At 43.4% G+C, this 16,101-nt stretch overlaps 1 pseudogene; it reads right to left on the bottom strand.

Moving 5' to 3' along the window:
• LOC135536788 (cytoplasmic dynein 1 intermediate chain 1-like) overlaps nucleotides 1–16,101 on the bottom strand; it is a 62,958-nt pseudogene that overhangs the window by 35,037 nt on the left and 11,820 nt on the right.

Below are 16,101 nucleotides of genomic sequence, written 5' to 3'. Positions count from 1 at the left end.
CTAAACTTTAGGCCATTTATGCGTGCATTTGAGCATGGTATAGAAGATAAGACCAGCAGTCACCAGGATAGGCTCTATTACCTGGAACAGTACACCTCTGGTCAGCCCAAGGATCTGGTCCGTAGTTGTCTGCATATGGAAGCCAGAAGAGGCTATGCAGAGGCTAAGAGGTTGTTAAAGGAACACTTTGGCAATGAAATCAAAGTCACCACTGCTTACATGGAAAAAGCTTGGAACTGGATAAACATCAAACTGGATGATGGAAAGGGACTGGGTGGCTATGCACTCTATCTTAGAGGATGCTGTAACGCTATGCAAGACTTACAGAACATGGAAGAGCTTAATCTTCCCTCCAACATAAAGTTGATCATGTCAAAACTTCCCTACAAACTAAGGGAAAAATGGAGGTCTACGGCATGTGACATTTTAGAGAGAAGCCACCTGAGGGCCCAGTTCAGTGACCTTGTGACGTTCATGGAAAAACAGGCCAAAATACTGCAGGATCCTTTGTACGGAGATATCCAAGATCCCCTGATCAACAAAAGGTTTTTTAAAACCAAAACAGAAGCTGACTTTAAGCAGCAGTTCAAGTCCAAGAGTAGGGGAAGCAGCTTTGCCACTGCAGTAGCTGTAGTGGCAGATTGTGACCCTGAAAAACCTCTAAAAGAACAAACATTCAAAGTCAAGAAACCAGGCACCTACCCTTCTGATTCTCCCAGTATCTCATGTGTATTTTGCGCTGGTGAGCATTTCCTGGTCGACTGCCAACAGGTGAAGGCACAGCCACACGAAGCCAAGGTTGAGTTTCTGAGATCAAAAGGCCTTTGTTTTGGCTGTTTGATGAGAGGACACTTAAGCAAAGAATGTAAAAGAAGGATGACCTGTCAGAAATGTCAAAGAAAGCACCCCACGATCCTGCACATTGAAGGAAGAGAGAGATTTAGATCTCTGAAGGCCGATACGAGGGGTGTAGCAGTAAAGCGGGAGGAGACTGTCAGCAGTGCTCTTGTTTCACTGGAAGCTGGTGAAGATACCGGGGCCGGTACAGATTGTGCACTTGCGATTGTGCCAGTTCAAGTAAAGATGGCAAATGGAAGCAGGTCTACGTTAACCTATGCATTTCTCGATTCTGGTAGCTCAGCAACATTTTGTACGGAGAGACTCATGAGGCAGTTGCAAGCTAAAGGCAGTGAGACTGAAATTCTGCTACGCACAATGGGGCAGGAGAGTCCTACCAAGAGCTTTGAGATATCTGGATTAGAGATTGGCAATGTGGAAGGTGACACATTTCTTGCATTACCAAAGGTCTACACCCAAAATAAGATCCCAGTGACAAGAGAAAATATTCCCACTCAGAAAGATCTCAAAAGGTGGCCATACCTGAAAGAGGTTCAGTTGAAGGAAATTGACGCCGACGTCGAACTCCTGATTGGCGTAAATGCTCCAAAGGCAATGGAACCCTGGAAAATCATAAATAGTCAAGGCAACGGACCGTATGCAGTGAAAACCCTCTTTGGATGGGTGATGAACGGTCCTCTTAACAATTGTACCATGGCAGAAGAATCTGGACATCCTACGGTGATGGCCAATCGTATCTCAATGGCCGACCTGGGGGTTCTTCTTGTAAATCAGTACAACCATGACTTCCCTGAGAGAGGGTATGAAGAGAAAAGTGAGATGTCAGCTGAGGATCGTAGGTTTATGGAGATCGTATCAAGCTCCATAACCCTCAAAGACCATCACTACTACTTACCGTTGCCCTTTCGCAAAAAAGATGTAGTCCTGCCAAACAATCGTGACATGACAAAGCAGCGGGCTCTAAATATTATCAGGAAGTTCAAGAAGGACAAAGGTTACGCTGCAGAGTACAAAGGCTTCATGGAACAGATGATAACAAAAGGTTACGCCGAGAAGGTACCACAAGAACAGCTCCTCAGAGAGAAAGGCAAGGTATGGTACATACCACACCATGGCGTTCACCATAAGCGCAAAGGAACGATACGAGTAGTGTTTGACTGTTCATCATCCTATAAAGGTACATCTCTTAACAGTGAACTCCTTCAAGGCCCTGACCTGGCAAACACGCTTATAGGAGTCTTGCTAAGATTTCGGCAAGAGCACATTGCCATGATGGCAGACATCGAAGGAATGTTCCATCAAGTACGTGTCCATGAAGATTACTTAGACTTCCTGCGATTCCTATGGTGGCCGGACGGTGATACTAACAAAAGATTGGAGGAGTACAGAATGAAGGTTCATCTTTTCGGTGCTATATCCTCTCCAAGTTGTGCAAACTTTGCACTGCGAAAGACTGCAGAAGACAACTGTGAGAGGTACAATGAAGAGGTGATTCAAACAGTCAAGTCCAACTTCTATGTTGATGACTGCCTCAAGTCAGTGGCCACAGAAGAACAAGCCATAGCACTCACAAAAAACCTCAGGGTTGTGTGCTCTCAGGGTGGGTTCAAATTGACCAAGTGGGTCAGCAACAGCCGCACTGTGCTGGCTTCTATCCCTGATGAATACAAAGCCAAGCAGATAAAGGAATTGGACCTGGACAGAGAAAAGCTGCCTGTTGAAAGAGCACTTGGAATCCGATGGAACATTGAAAGAGATGCATTTACCTTCCGGGTCACTGTCAAGAACAGACCCCTTACAAGAAGAGGTATTCTCTCAACTGTCAGCTCTATTTATGATCCATTAGGTTTCCTCGCCCCATTTGTATTAAAGGCAAAGCAAATTCTTCAAGTGCTCTGCAAGCTAAAGTGTGGATGGGACGAAGTCATCCCTGAAGAACACTCTATTTCATGGCAGAGATGGCTCTCAGAGCTGGACCAGCTCTCCAGATTCCAGATAGACAGGTGTATGAAGCCTGAGAACTTTGGTCAAGTCATGACGGCACAGCTGCATCACTTCGGTGATGCAAGTGAACAAGGTTATGGCACGGCAAGCTACCTTAGGTTCACAAACGGTACGGAAAAGGTTCACATTGCATTCATTCTGGGGAAATCAAGGGTGACTCCACTCAAGCAGATGACAATCCCCAGACTGGAACTTGCTGCAGCAACATTGGCAGTGCGAGTGGACAGGATGTTAAGGTTGGAGCTCCAGATTGAACCTGAGGAGTCAACTTTTTGGACTGACAGCCAGTCTGTGCTAAAATACATCCGCAATGATACCAAAAGATTCCATACCTTTGTGGCTAATAGGGTTGCTATGATCCGTGACCTATCAAAAGCAAAACAGTGGAGGTATTTGAACTCCAAACACAACCCAGCCGATGATGCCTCAAGAGGATTACATGTTGAAATGTTCCTGAACTCAAAGAGATGGCGCAAGGGACCAGAATTCCTGGAGAAACCAGAAACTCAATGGCCGAAAGTCCCCGAGGAGCTTAACTCCATCCCTCCGGATGATCCAGAGGTGAGGGAAGACGTAATCGTAAACAGTACAAGTGTGGAAGAAAAGAGTCCAACCAGCAAACTGATTGAGTACTATTCAACATGGAACAGCTTGAAGAAAGCAGTTGCCTGGATGCTGAAACTGAAGAAACGTCTTCTACAGTTAAGCCAGAAAAGGAAAATTCTCTCTCAAACTGATCCAGATCAGAGTCTGACAAACTCACTGAAGGAACAAATTGACAAGTTCAAACTGACGTTTGGAAAAGAAAGTCTGTCTGTGGATGACCTAGATGAAGCAGAAAAGGTCATCATCCGATTTGAACAACGACAGCACTTTAAACAAGAAATTGCACTAGTTGTGAAAGGAAAACAATGTGCCAAGAGAAGTGGCTCAATCTGTAAGCTTGATCCAATTGTTGACAATGGCATTCTGAGAGTAGGAGGAAGGTTAAGCAAAGCTGCTATGCCTACGGAACTAAAGAATCCTATGATACTTCCAAAAGACTCCTACATCTCTAGACTGATCTTACTCCATATCCATGAGCAGGTTGGCCACTCTGGGAGAGGTCACATGCTTTCTAGACTTCGCCAGCGATATTGGATACCCTGTGCCAACTCTTTAGCAAGGAAGATCCTTAAGAGCTGTGTCTTTTGCAGGCGGATGCAAGCTAGAGCTGGAGAACAGAAGATGGCCGACCTTCCACAAGATCGGGTGTCACCTGATTTGCCGCCTTTCACCCATGTGGGCATAGATTACTTCGGCCCCATAGAGGTGAAGCGAGGCCGCGTTCATGTGAAGCGGTATGGTGTGATCTTTACTTGCCTTGTGAGTCGAGCTGTCCATCTAGAAGTTGCTAGTTATCTGGATACTGATTCCTGCATCAATGCCCTGCGCAGGTTTATCTGTCGAAGGGGCCCAGTAACAAGTAACAGAACAGACAATGGCACCAACTTTGTTGGAACACACAGAGAGCTAGAAGAAGCTATGAAAGAGCTGGATCACAGCAAGATTCAAAATGAATTACTGAAGGAAGGAGTGACATGGTCATTCAACCCTCCCTCTGGAGCCCACCATGGGGGTATGGGAGAGGTTGATCCGACTGGTGAAAAAGATCCTCTATTCAGTCCTTAAAGAGCAAGTACTGGATGATGAGGCTTTGCAGACCGCCTTGTGTGAAGTTGAGGCGATTATGAACGACAGACCAATCACTACTGTAACAAATGACCCTAATGATCTAGAACCCCTGACTCCGAACCATCGGCTTCATCTGAAAGCTAAGCCAGTCCTGCCACCAGGACTATTCCAGAGAAGCGACCTATACACAAGAAGGAGATGGAAGCAAGTACAATATATCACTGACCTCTTCTGGAAGAGATGGATCAGGGAGTATCTTCCACTTATGCAGGAGCGGAACAAGTGGAACAAAACGAAGAGAAACTTCAGTCCTGGTGACCTCGTGGTCATCGTCGATGACACCGCCCCAAGGAACTCCTGGCTAATGGGGCGTGTGGTGGAGGCCTTGCCAGGGGCCAAAGGTCTTGTCCGGAGCGTCATGGTTAAGACTAAGACCAATATCTTACAGAGACCTATCAATAAACTCTGTCTGCTCCTTGAGGCGACTGAGTGAAACACACACACACACACAGTGCTCCATCTTAGAATCACGTGCACCTCTGATTCTTGATGTCGTACTCTTACATTCTTTGATGTCATACATTTTTGGACATCAAACTCTTGACATTTTTGGAAGTTGAACACCTTTACACTTCAACTCAGACTGAGATCTATGGACTATTTTTCTATATGGCACCTTGTATACTTGTATATAGCTATCAACTGTAATAGTGCTCTGGTATAGAATGTTGTGTATTGGCTCTACGTTTGAATATTAAGTAATTGTTGTGCATTCAGTGCAGTCAACAATTAGGGGCCGGTATGTTAGAGCCGATTTGGACATATTTGCGTAAAAGACTGAACATATGGAGCTCCATGTATATTTGTGTAAATATATTAAATATTAATGTAAATGATGAAATATTAGGTACGTACCATTATGATTTATATTTACCTGATTTGAGATATATTCATTTGTTGTTTGTGTAACTCAGTTTTTGTCCCCCCCTCTTGCCTATTCATTGTATTGTGGTAAGTGTGTTAGGATAAAGGCAGGAAGTTGGGCCTTCGGGAGGGGGAGTCCTTGCTAGATGCGGGAGCGGTATAGTTTTTTGACCATACATCCATACATACATACATACATACAGGTCATAATATGTATTTTCCATATCAAGTATTCTCTGCTTTAAGTTGATTGGAGAATAATTTATTTGTTAGACATAAGAAGAATAAACATTTTTGTTGCACCATATCCCTGGATGTCATCGAATGTTTGGCCGTTTGGGAAACCTTGAGTGTGGACTGTATGCGTACCAAACAACCCCGCTTCAGGCTTGGGCAGTGGCTATGGTAAAGGCGAAAGGAAGCCACTACACTGGGACTTAAAGACACAGTCAGACTGCTACTAATACTGGGACTTAAAGACACAGTCAGACTGCTACTACAACGCTCTAACCACTAGGTTACTGGGACTTAAAGACACAGTCAGACTGCTACTAATACTGGGACTTAAAGACACAGTCAGACTGCTACTAATACTGGGACTTAAAGACACAGTCAGACTGCTACTACAACGCTCTAACCACTAGGTTACTGGGACTTAAAGACACAGTTAGACTGCTACTAATACTGGGACTTAAAGACACAGTCAGACTGCTACTAATACTGGAACTTAAAGACACAGTCAGACTGCTACTACAATGCTCTAACCACTAGGTTACTGGGACTTAAAGACACAGTCAGACTGCTACTAATACTGGGACTTAAAGACACAGTCAGACTGCTACTACAACGCTCTAACCACTAGGTTACTGGGACTTAAAGACAGTCAGACTGCTACTACAACGCTCTAACCACTAGGTTACTGGGACTTAAAGACACAGTCAGTCTGCTACTACAACGCTCTAACCACTAGGTTACTGGGACTTAAAGACACAGTCAGACTGCTACTACAACGCTCTAACCACTAGGTTACTGGGACTTAAAGACACAGTCAGACTGCTACTACAACGCTCTAACCACTAGGTTACTGGGACTTAAAGACACAGTCAGTCTGCTACTACAACGCTCTAACCACTAGGTTACTGGGACTTAAAGACACAGTCAGACTGCTACTACAACGCTCTAACCACTAGGTTACTGGGACTTAAAGACAGAGTCAGACTGCTACTACAACGCTCTAACCACTAGGTTACTGGGACTTAAAGACACAGTCAGTCTGCTACTACAACGCTCTAACCACTAGGTTACTGGGACTTAAAGACACAGTCAGACTGCTACTAATACTGGGACTTAAAGACACAGTCAGACTGCTACTAATACTGGGACTTAAAGACACAGTCAGACTGCTACTAATACTGGGACTTAAAGACACAGTCAGACTGCTACTAATACTGGGACTTAAAGACACAGTCAGTCTGCTACTAATACTGGGACTTAAAGACACAGTCAGACTGCTACTAATACTGGGACTTAAAGACACAGTCAGACTGCTACTACAATGCTCTAACCACTAGGTTACTGGGACTTAAAGACACAGTCAGACTGCTACTAATACTGGGACTTAAAGACACAGTCAGACTGCTACTAATACTGGGACTTAAAGACACAGTCAGACTGCTACTACAATGCTCTAACCACTAGGTTACTGGGACTTAAAGACACAGTCAGACTGCTACTACAATGCTCTAACCACTAGGTTACTGGGACTTAAAGACACAGTCAGACTGCTACTACAACGCTCTAACCACTAGGTTACTGGGACTTAAAGACACAGTCAGACTGCTACTACAACGCTCTAACCACTAGGTTACTGGGACTTAAAGACACAGTTAGACTGCTACTACAATGCTCTAACCACTAGGTTACTGGGACTTAAAGACACAGTCAGACTGCTACTACAACGCTCTAACCACTACCACTGCCATTATATCGTGTGATATTAAACAATATATTCCCTTCCATTATGTTTTTAACTTGTGGTTCTGAATGTTAGCAAGTAAAATGACTTCAATGTTGTGTAATGCAATGTCATCCATCCTCTCTCAAGCATCAGTCATACGTCACATCAGATCAACAAACAGCTGCTGACCTGGCAGTGAAATGTATACTCTGGAGTGGTCTTCTTGAACTTCATGTTCCACACCAGCGCTATCCCATCAGGCTCGTGTGGAGCATCCTCATTGCTGTTGTAAGAGGCCACCATCAGTTCAGGGTACTGCAAAGACACAATATAGTATAGAACAGGACTGGATTGTTACTTCAACCAAGTCTTCTTCTTCTGTCTTGACCATAGAAATGGAATGAACAGAACGGGCTTGGAACCTCTGACCATGACTGTAAACTCAGGGGTGCACTCAAAGTGGCATTCATTCTAGTTCTGTGGTCTTGACATAGACAAATAAAGGAAATGAAGGAAGTAGATGCATCAGATAGGTTCTAAACTGGGAGAAAGTTCCATTGTACCTGTGGGGACCAGTCTAAGCAGGTGACTACTCGGTGTTTGGACCAGTGATCGTCATGGAACACACGGTTGAAAGACAGATTGGATCCACCTTGCATGTCCCTGATAAGACAGAAAGGGAAATGGGAAAGATGTTCGCTCCAGTTCTACTCTGATTCTACTCCGGCACTACTCCAGTTCTACTCCGGTTCTACTCCAGTTATACTCCAGTTCTATTACAGTGCTACTCCAGTGCTACTTCAGTTATACTCCAGTTTTATTACAGGGCTACTCCTGTGCCACTCCAGTGCTACTCCAGTTCTAATCCAGTTCTATTACAGTGCTACTCCAGTTATACTCCAGTTTTATTACAGGGCTACTCCAGTTATACTCCAGTTCTACTTCAGTTCTATTACAGTGCTACTCCAGTGCCACTCCAGTGCTACTCCAGTTCTACTTCAGTTATACTCCAGTTATACTCCAGTTCTAATCCAGTTTTATTACAGGGCTACTCCTGTGCTACTCCAGTTCTAATACAGTTCTATTACAGTGCTACTCCAGTGCTACTCCAGTTCTAATACAGTTATATTACAGTGCTACTCCTGTGCTACTCCAGTTCTAATACAGTTATATTACAGTGCTACTCCAGTGCCACTCCAGTGCTACTCCAGTTCTACTTCAGTTATACTCCAGTTATACTCCAGTTCTAATCCAGTTCTAATCCAGTTTTATTACAGGGCTACTCCTGTGCTACTCCAGTTCTAATACAGTTCTATTACAGTGCTACTCCAGTGCTACTCCAGTTCTAATACAGTTATATTACAGTGCTACTCCTGTGCTACTCCAGTTCTAATACAGTTATATTACAGTGCTACTCCAGTTCTACTTCAGTTCTACTCCAGTTCTATTACAGTGCTACTCCAGTGCTACTCCAGTGCTACTCCAGTTCTATTACAGTGCTTCTCCAGTGCTACTCCAGTTCTACTCCAGTGCTACTCCAGTTATACTCCAGTTATATTACAGTGCTACTCCAGTTCTACTCCAGTGCTACTCCAGGTATATTACAGTGCTACTCCAGTTCTATTACAGTGCTACTCCAGTGCCACTCCAGTGCTAATCCAGTTCTATTCCAGTTCTACTCCAGTGCCAATCCAGTGCTAATCCAGTTCTATTCCAGTTATACTCCAGTGCTACTCCAGTTATATTACAGTGCTACTCTGGTTCTATTACAGTGCTACTCCAGTGCCACTCCAGTGCTAATCCAGTTCTATTCCAGTTCTACTCCAGTGCCAATCCAGTTCTATTCCAGTACTACTCCAGTGCCACTCCAGTTATACTCCAGTTATACTCCAGTTCTATTACAGTGCTACTCCAGTGCTACTCCAGTTCTATTACAGTGCTACTCCAGTGCCACTCCAGTGCTACTCCAGTTCTAAAACAGTTCTATTACAGTGCTACTCCAGTACCACTCCAGTACCACTCCAGTGCTACTCCAGTTCTACTTCAGTTATACTCCAGTTCTATTACAGTGCTACTCCAGTTCTACTTCAGTTATATTACAGTGCTACTCCAGTTCTACTCCAGTGCTACTCCAGTTCTATTACAGTGCTACTCCAGTTATACTCCAGTTATATTACAGTGCTACTCTAGTGCTACTCCAGTTCTACTCCAGTGCTACTCCAGTTCTATTACAGTGCTACTCCAGTGCCAGTCCAGTGCTAATCCAGTTCTATTCCAGTTCTACTCCAGTGCCAATCCAGTTATATTCCAGTTCTACTCCAGTGCCACTCCAGTTCTATTACAGTGCTACTCCAGTTCTATTACAGTGCTACTCCAGTGCCACTCCAGTGCTACTCCAGTTCTAATACAGTTCTATTACAGTTCTATTACAGTGCTACTCCAGTACCACTCCAGTGCTACTCCAGTTCTACTTCAGTTATACTCCAGTTCTATTACAGTGCTACTCCAGTGCTACTCCAGTTCTACTTCAGTTCTACTTCAGTTATATTACAGTGCTACTCCAGTTATACTCCAGTTCTATTACATTGCTACTCCAGTGCTACTCCAGTTATACTCCAGTTATATTACAGTGCTACTCCAGTGCTACTCCAGTTATACTCCAGTTATATTACAGTGCTACTCCAGTTATATTACAGTGCTACTCCAGTTATACTCCAGTTCTATTACAGTGTTACTCCAGTTATACTCCAGTTATACTCCAGTTCTATTACAGTGCTACTCCAGTGCTACTCCAGTTCTATTACAGTGCTACTCCAGTGCTACTCCAGTTCTAATACAGTTATATTACAGTGCTACTCCTGTGCTACTCCAGTTCTAATACAGTTATATTACAGTGCTACTCCAGTGCTACTCCAGTTATACTCAAGTTATTCTCCAGTTCTATTACAGTGCTACTCCAGTGCTACTCCAGTGCTACTCCAGTTCTATTACAGTGCTTTTCCAGTGCTACTCCAGTTCTACTCCAGTTATATTACAGTGCTACTCCAGTGCTACTCCAGTTATATTACAGTGCTACTCCAGTTCTATTACAGTGCTACTCCAGTGCTAATCCAGTTCTATTCCAGTTCTACTCCAGTGCCACTCCAGTGCTAATCCAGTTCTATTCCAGTTCTACTCCAGTGCCACTCCAGTTATACTCCAGTTCTATTACAGTGCTACTCCAGTACCACTCCAGTGCTACTCCAGTTCTACTTCAGTTATACTCCAGTTCTATTACAGTGCTACTCCAGTGCTACTCCAGTGCTACTCCAGTTATATTACAGTGCTACTCCAGTGCTACTCCAGTTATATTACAGTGCTACTCCAGTTCTATTACAGTGCTACTCCAGTTATACTCCAGTTATATTACAGTGCTACTCCAGTGCTATTCCAGTTCTACTCCAGTGCTAATCCAGTTCTATTCCAGTTCTACTCCAGTGCTATTCCAGTTCTACTCCAGTGCTAATCCAGTTCTATTCCAGTTCTACTCCAGTGCTAATCCAGTTCTATGACAGTTCTACTCCAGTTATACTCCAGTTCTACTCCAGTTCTATTACAGTTCTACTCCAGTGCTACTCCAGTTCTATTACAGTGCTACTCCAGTGCCACTCCAGTGCCACTCCAGTGCTACTCCAGTGCTAATCCAGTTCTATTACAGTTCTACTCCAGTTCTATTACAGTGCCACTCCAGTGCTACTCCAGTGTAATGTGTACTTATTCCTCCCATAACATCCATCCACAGGGAACATGGTGTGCATCCTAAATGGCCCTATTCCTTGGATATCCTGCAATAACTGGGACATTTCAGTTTTTAATTGTTTTATTAATGGAAATTCAGTACAAAGCGGTGATGAGCTGATGAGCCCTATGGACCTTGGTCAAACGTAGTGCACTACATAGGGATCAGGGTGCCATTTGGGACATGCCCATGCTCAACGTTCTCACCCTTCTTTGTCCTCCAGGTCCCGGCCGCTGTAGTCGAAGAAGATGTCTCCCTCCTCGGCCAGCGCCCGCTCCACCACAGAGACCGACCGCTCAAAGAACACCAGGAAGTCCTCTGAGTGGAGAATCTGTTCCCTCTCCTCCTCCGTCAGCTCTCTGGGATGGGCTGAGGGATCACACACATTGTGATAGCAGTGTTGAGAATATATGTTGGTTGTATATGTTTAGCTGCCCAACAAGTCACCTCAGAGGTTGCGAGTGCTTTTCCTAACAGCAGTGTGTTAGAGAACATAAAGTCACTATTACCCTCTTTACAGTCCTCTGCCTCTCCTTCCTCCTCCGGCTGGTCAGTCTGAGGGGAAGCTTTAGGCTCACTGCTCTCCTCATCCTCTTCTTCTTCTGGGAAGAAAGACGTGTTTTATGTTCTACACGACAGGTGGTTGTGGAGGGGAGAACGGCTCATAATAACGTCCAGAACGGAGTGAATGGAATGGTGTCAAACACCTGGAAACCATGGAAACCATGTGTCTGATGTATTTGATACCATTCCACTGATTCCACTCCAGTCATTACAACGAGCCCCGTCCTCCCCAATTAAGGTTCCACCAACCTCCTGTGTTACACACATACATACAACATAGGCTTCAACATTCTTTCACTCTGTGGGGAGAGAGCAAATTGAAAATATCAACCATACCCATTCATACTAAGCAACCTAGAGCTCTACATTAAAAGTATACATTTCAAGATTCAACTTCAAGAGTCTACTTCAAGAGTCTACTTCAAGAGTCAACTTCAAGCGTCAACTTCAAGAGTCAATTTCAAGTGTCAACTTCAAGCGTCAACTTCAAGAGTCTACTTCAAGAGTCAACTTCAAGCGTCAACTTCAAGAGTCTACTTCAAGAGTCTACTTCAAGAGTCTACTTCAAGAGTCAATTTCAAGTGTCAACTTCAAGCGTCAACTTCAAAAGTCAACTCAAGAGTCAACTTCAGGAGTCAACTCAAATTCAAGAGTCAATTCAACATCCAACTCAATATTCATTACCTTCAGATTGATGTGCTGCTGAAGGAGTCTGGGTCTCCTTAGTGTAGGTCACAAGCTCTTTGGGAACGAAGTCAATCTGTACTATTTTTGACGCTCCAAGTCTGTGCATCCTGCGCCTGAAAGATGGAATAAATGGTTTAGAAGACATAGACATTGACTGTGTAAGTCCTATGGGCTCTGGTCAAAAGTAGTGCACTATATAGGCAATAGGGTGCCATTTGGGAGCAGAATCAAGAGGAAAGACATACCCCAGCTCAGAGTCTGCCTGCAGCTGGAGAGCAGAGGGGTCCGTGTCCCACTGCAGGGTCCTAAACACAGCAGCAGGGGGCGCCAAAACAACACAAATTAGTCCATACATCAACTCAAGGAACATCATTTTTAGAACATATGAATTCATGCATGACAGTGTGTACACAAAACAAACATTAAACAAAACACAGGATGGATCCCAAATGCCACCCTATTTTCTATGTAGTAGTGCACAAATGTTGACCAGGGCTCATAGGACTCATAGGGCATATGGGGAATAGGGTGGCATTTGGGACAGAGACACATTCACAGTTCCACTGCCTCAATAGAAGTTAAATTCACAGTTCCACTGCTGTCACTGATATCATATAATCAACTGATGTCACATAATCAACTGATGTCACATAATCAACTGATGTCACATAATCAACTGATGTCACATAATCAACTGATGTCACTGATGTCACATAATCAACTGATGTCACATAATCAACTGATGTCACATAATCAACTGATGTCACATAATCAACTGATCTCACATAATCAACTGATCTCACATAATCAACTGATGTCACATAATCAACTGATGTCACATAATCAACTGATGTCACATAATCAACTGATGTCACATAATCAACTGATCTCACATAATCAACTGATATCACATAATCAACTGATGTCACATAATCAACTGATGTCACATAATCAACTGATGTCACATAATCAACTGATGTCACATAATCAACTGATGTCACATAATCAACTGATCTCACATAATCAACTGATCTCACATAATCAACTGATCTCACAATATCAACTGATGTCACATAATCAACTGATGTCACATAATCAACTGATGTCACATAATCAACTGATCTCACATAATCAACTGATGTCACATAATCAACTGATCTCACATAATCAACTGATCTCACATAATCAACTGATGTCACATAATCAACTGATGTCACTGATGTCACATAATCAACTGATCTCACATAATCAACTGATGTCACATAATCAACTAATGTCACATAATCAACTGATGTCACATAATCAACTGATGTCACATAATCAACTGATCTCACATAATCAACTGATGTCACATAATCAACTGATGTCACATAATCAACTGATCTCACATAATCAACTGATCTCACATAATCAACTGATGTCACATAATCAACTGATGTCACATAATCAACTGATCTCACATAATCAACTGATCTCACATAATCAACTGATGTCACATAATCAACTGATCTCACATAATCAACTGATCTCACATAATCAACTGATCTCACATAATCAACTGATGTCACAATATCAACTGATGTCACATAATCAACTGATGTCACTGATGTCACATAATCAACTGATGTCACTGATGTCACATAATCAACTGATGTCACTGCACGACGACACTGAAGTCTCCCTAAACAGAAACATCGTCTCCATAATCAGTAGTACATCGACTCTGGTTCTTACCTGTATCTGATGTCCCATTACAGGATGAAAAGAGAAGGGATAAACATCAGATACTCTGTGCCACTGTGCACATATACATCCCAAATGGCACCCCTTTCCCAACATAGTGAACTACTTTTGACCAGAAGTCCTATGGGCCCTTGTCAAAAGTAGTGCACTATATTATTTGCTGTGGGGAATAGAGTGCCATTTGGGACACAAGAATTTCCACAGTTCTCATGTTCAATGTCATATGTTCATGATGTTAGCTACATTGATAGATTAACAGTTAGGAATTGTTAGAACCAAAGAGAGAAGCTTCTAGCATACAATATACCTTGTTGTTGTCGTAGAGAATGCCAATACCAATTCTTTCCAGCTGTACATCCATGTGTCCATGTGTTCATATAGACAATCATGGAACAGTACTAAAATACCTTCTGCTTGTTTGTAGCAGTGAACATTTTCCATGACATCAATACTACATCTGTGTGTGTGTGTGTGTGTGTGTGTGTGTGTGTGTGTGTGTGTGTGTGTGTGTGTGTGTGTGTGTGTGTGTGTGTGTGTGTGTGTGTGTGTGTGTGTGTCGGTGTGTCGGTGTGTGTGTGTGTCGGTGTGTGTGTGTGTGTGTGTGTGTGTCGGTGTGTGTGTGTGTGTGTGTGTGTGTGTGTGTGTGTGTGTGTGTGTGTGTGTGTGTGTCGGTGTGTCGGTGTGTGTGTGTGTGTGTGTGTGTGTGTGTGTCGGTGTGTGTGTGTGTGTGTGTCGGTGTGTGTGTGTGTGTGTGTGTGTGTGTGTCGGTGTGTGTGTGTGTGTGTGTGTGTGTGCGTGTGTGTGTCGGTGTGTGTCGGTGTGTGTGTGTGTGTGTGTATCGGTGTGTGTGTGTGTGTGTGTATCGGTGTGTGTATCGGTGTGTGTGTGTGTCGGTGTGTGTGTGTGTGTGTGTGTGTGCGTGTATCGGTGTGTGATAGAGTAAAGAGCATGTTCCATACCTTCCCACTGTCCCCCCATCTACGGACTCCTGGCTGCCAGCATCACTGGTGGTGCTCACTGATTGTGAAGAGGGAGACATAGGGGTTGGGACTAAATAATGAAAATAACAGGTATCCCATGTTAAGAGCTGCAGAGGCTGCACTGGTGGCCAGCAGTCAGACCCCCACAGCCAAACCAGAAGGGTTCCAAATCAACAGGATGGATTGAAATGGTTCAACGCAAAGGAAGAAGAATTCACAAGAAAAGAGGGAAAGAAATCGTCAAACGTACTTCCTGACAGACACCCAACTGGTTGGTGACATAATAACGACCGACCGCCAGACTAGTGTGAAATCTTTCAATAGGTTGACACATCATATCAAACTAACCATCTGAACCGAATACATAGATTCATACCTGCAGTCGTCTCTTCAAATACATCTTCAGTTAAACAGCTGGCATCAAAGCCATGAATATATAACCCTACCAATCAAATCACTGGATTTCTATAACTAAGCTTTTGGCAATGACACAATGGAATTTTAATGTGTTTATACCAGAAAGGAAAAATTTGAGTCAATTAATAATGTAAATGATTTGTTTGAATATATGATATAGTGTAAACTGAAGATCATTTCATGACCTGATTATTTTGTATGGAGACCATTACCACAAGATACACTCAATAAACAAAGACGGGCCAGTTTCCCATACACAGATTAAACCTAGTACAGGTCTGAAAGACATTCTCACTGGAATGGAGAATTATTGTTAGGGTAGAATGATCTCTGAAAGGTCAGTAGGATGGTAGGGTAGGATGATCTCAGAAAGGTCAGTAGGATGGTAGGGTAGGATGATCTCAGAAAGGTCAGTAGGATGGTAGAGTAGGATGATCTCAGAAAGGTCAGTAGGATGGTAGAGTAGGATGATCTCAGAAAGGTCAGTAGTATGGTAGGGTAGGATGATCTCAGAA

This window comes from Oncorhynchus masou, unplaced genomic scaffold, assembly GCF_036934945.1.
Source record: "Oncorhynchus masou masou isolate Uvic2021 unplaced genomic scaffold, UVic_Omas_1.1 unplaced_scaffold_664, whole genome shotgun sequence".
Lineage (NCBI taxonomy): Eukaryota > Metazoa > Chordata > Actinopteri > Salmoniformes > Salmonidae > Oncorhynchus > Oncorhynchus masou.
Note: the sequence above shows the minus strand (reverse complement) of the source record. Positions and strands in the feature narration are given on the sequence as shown.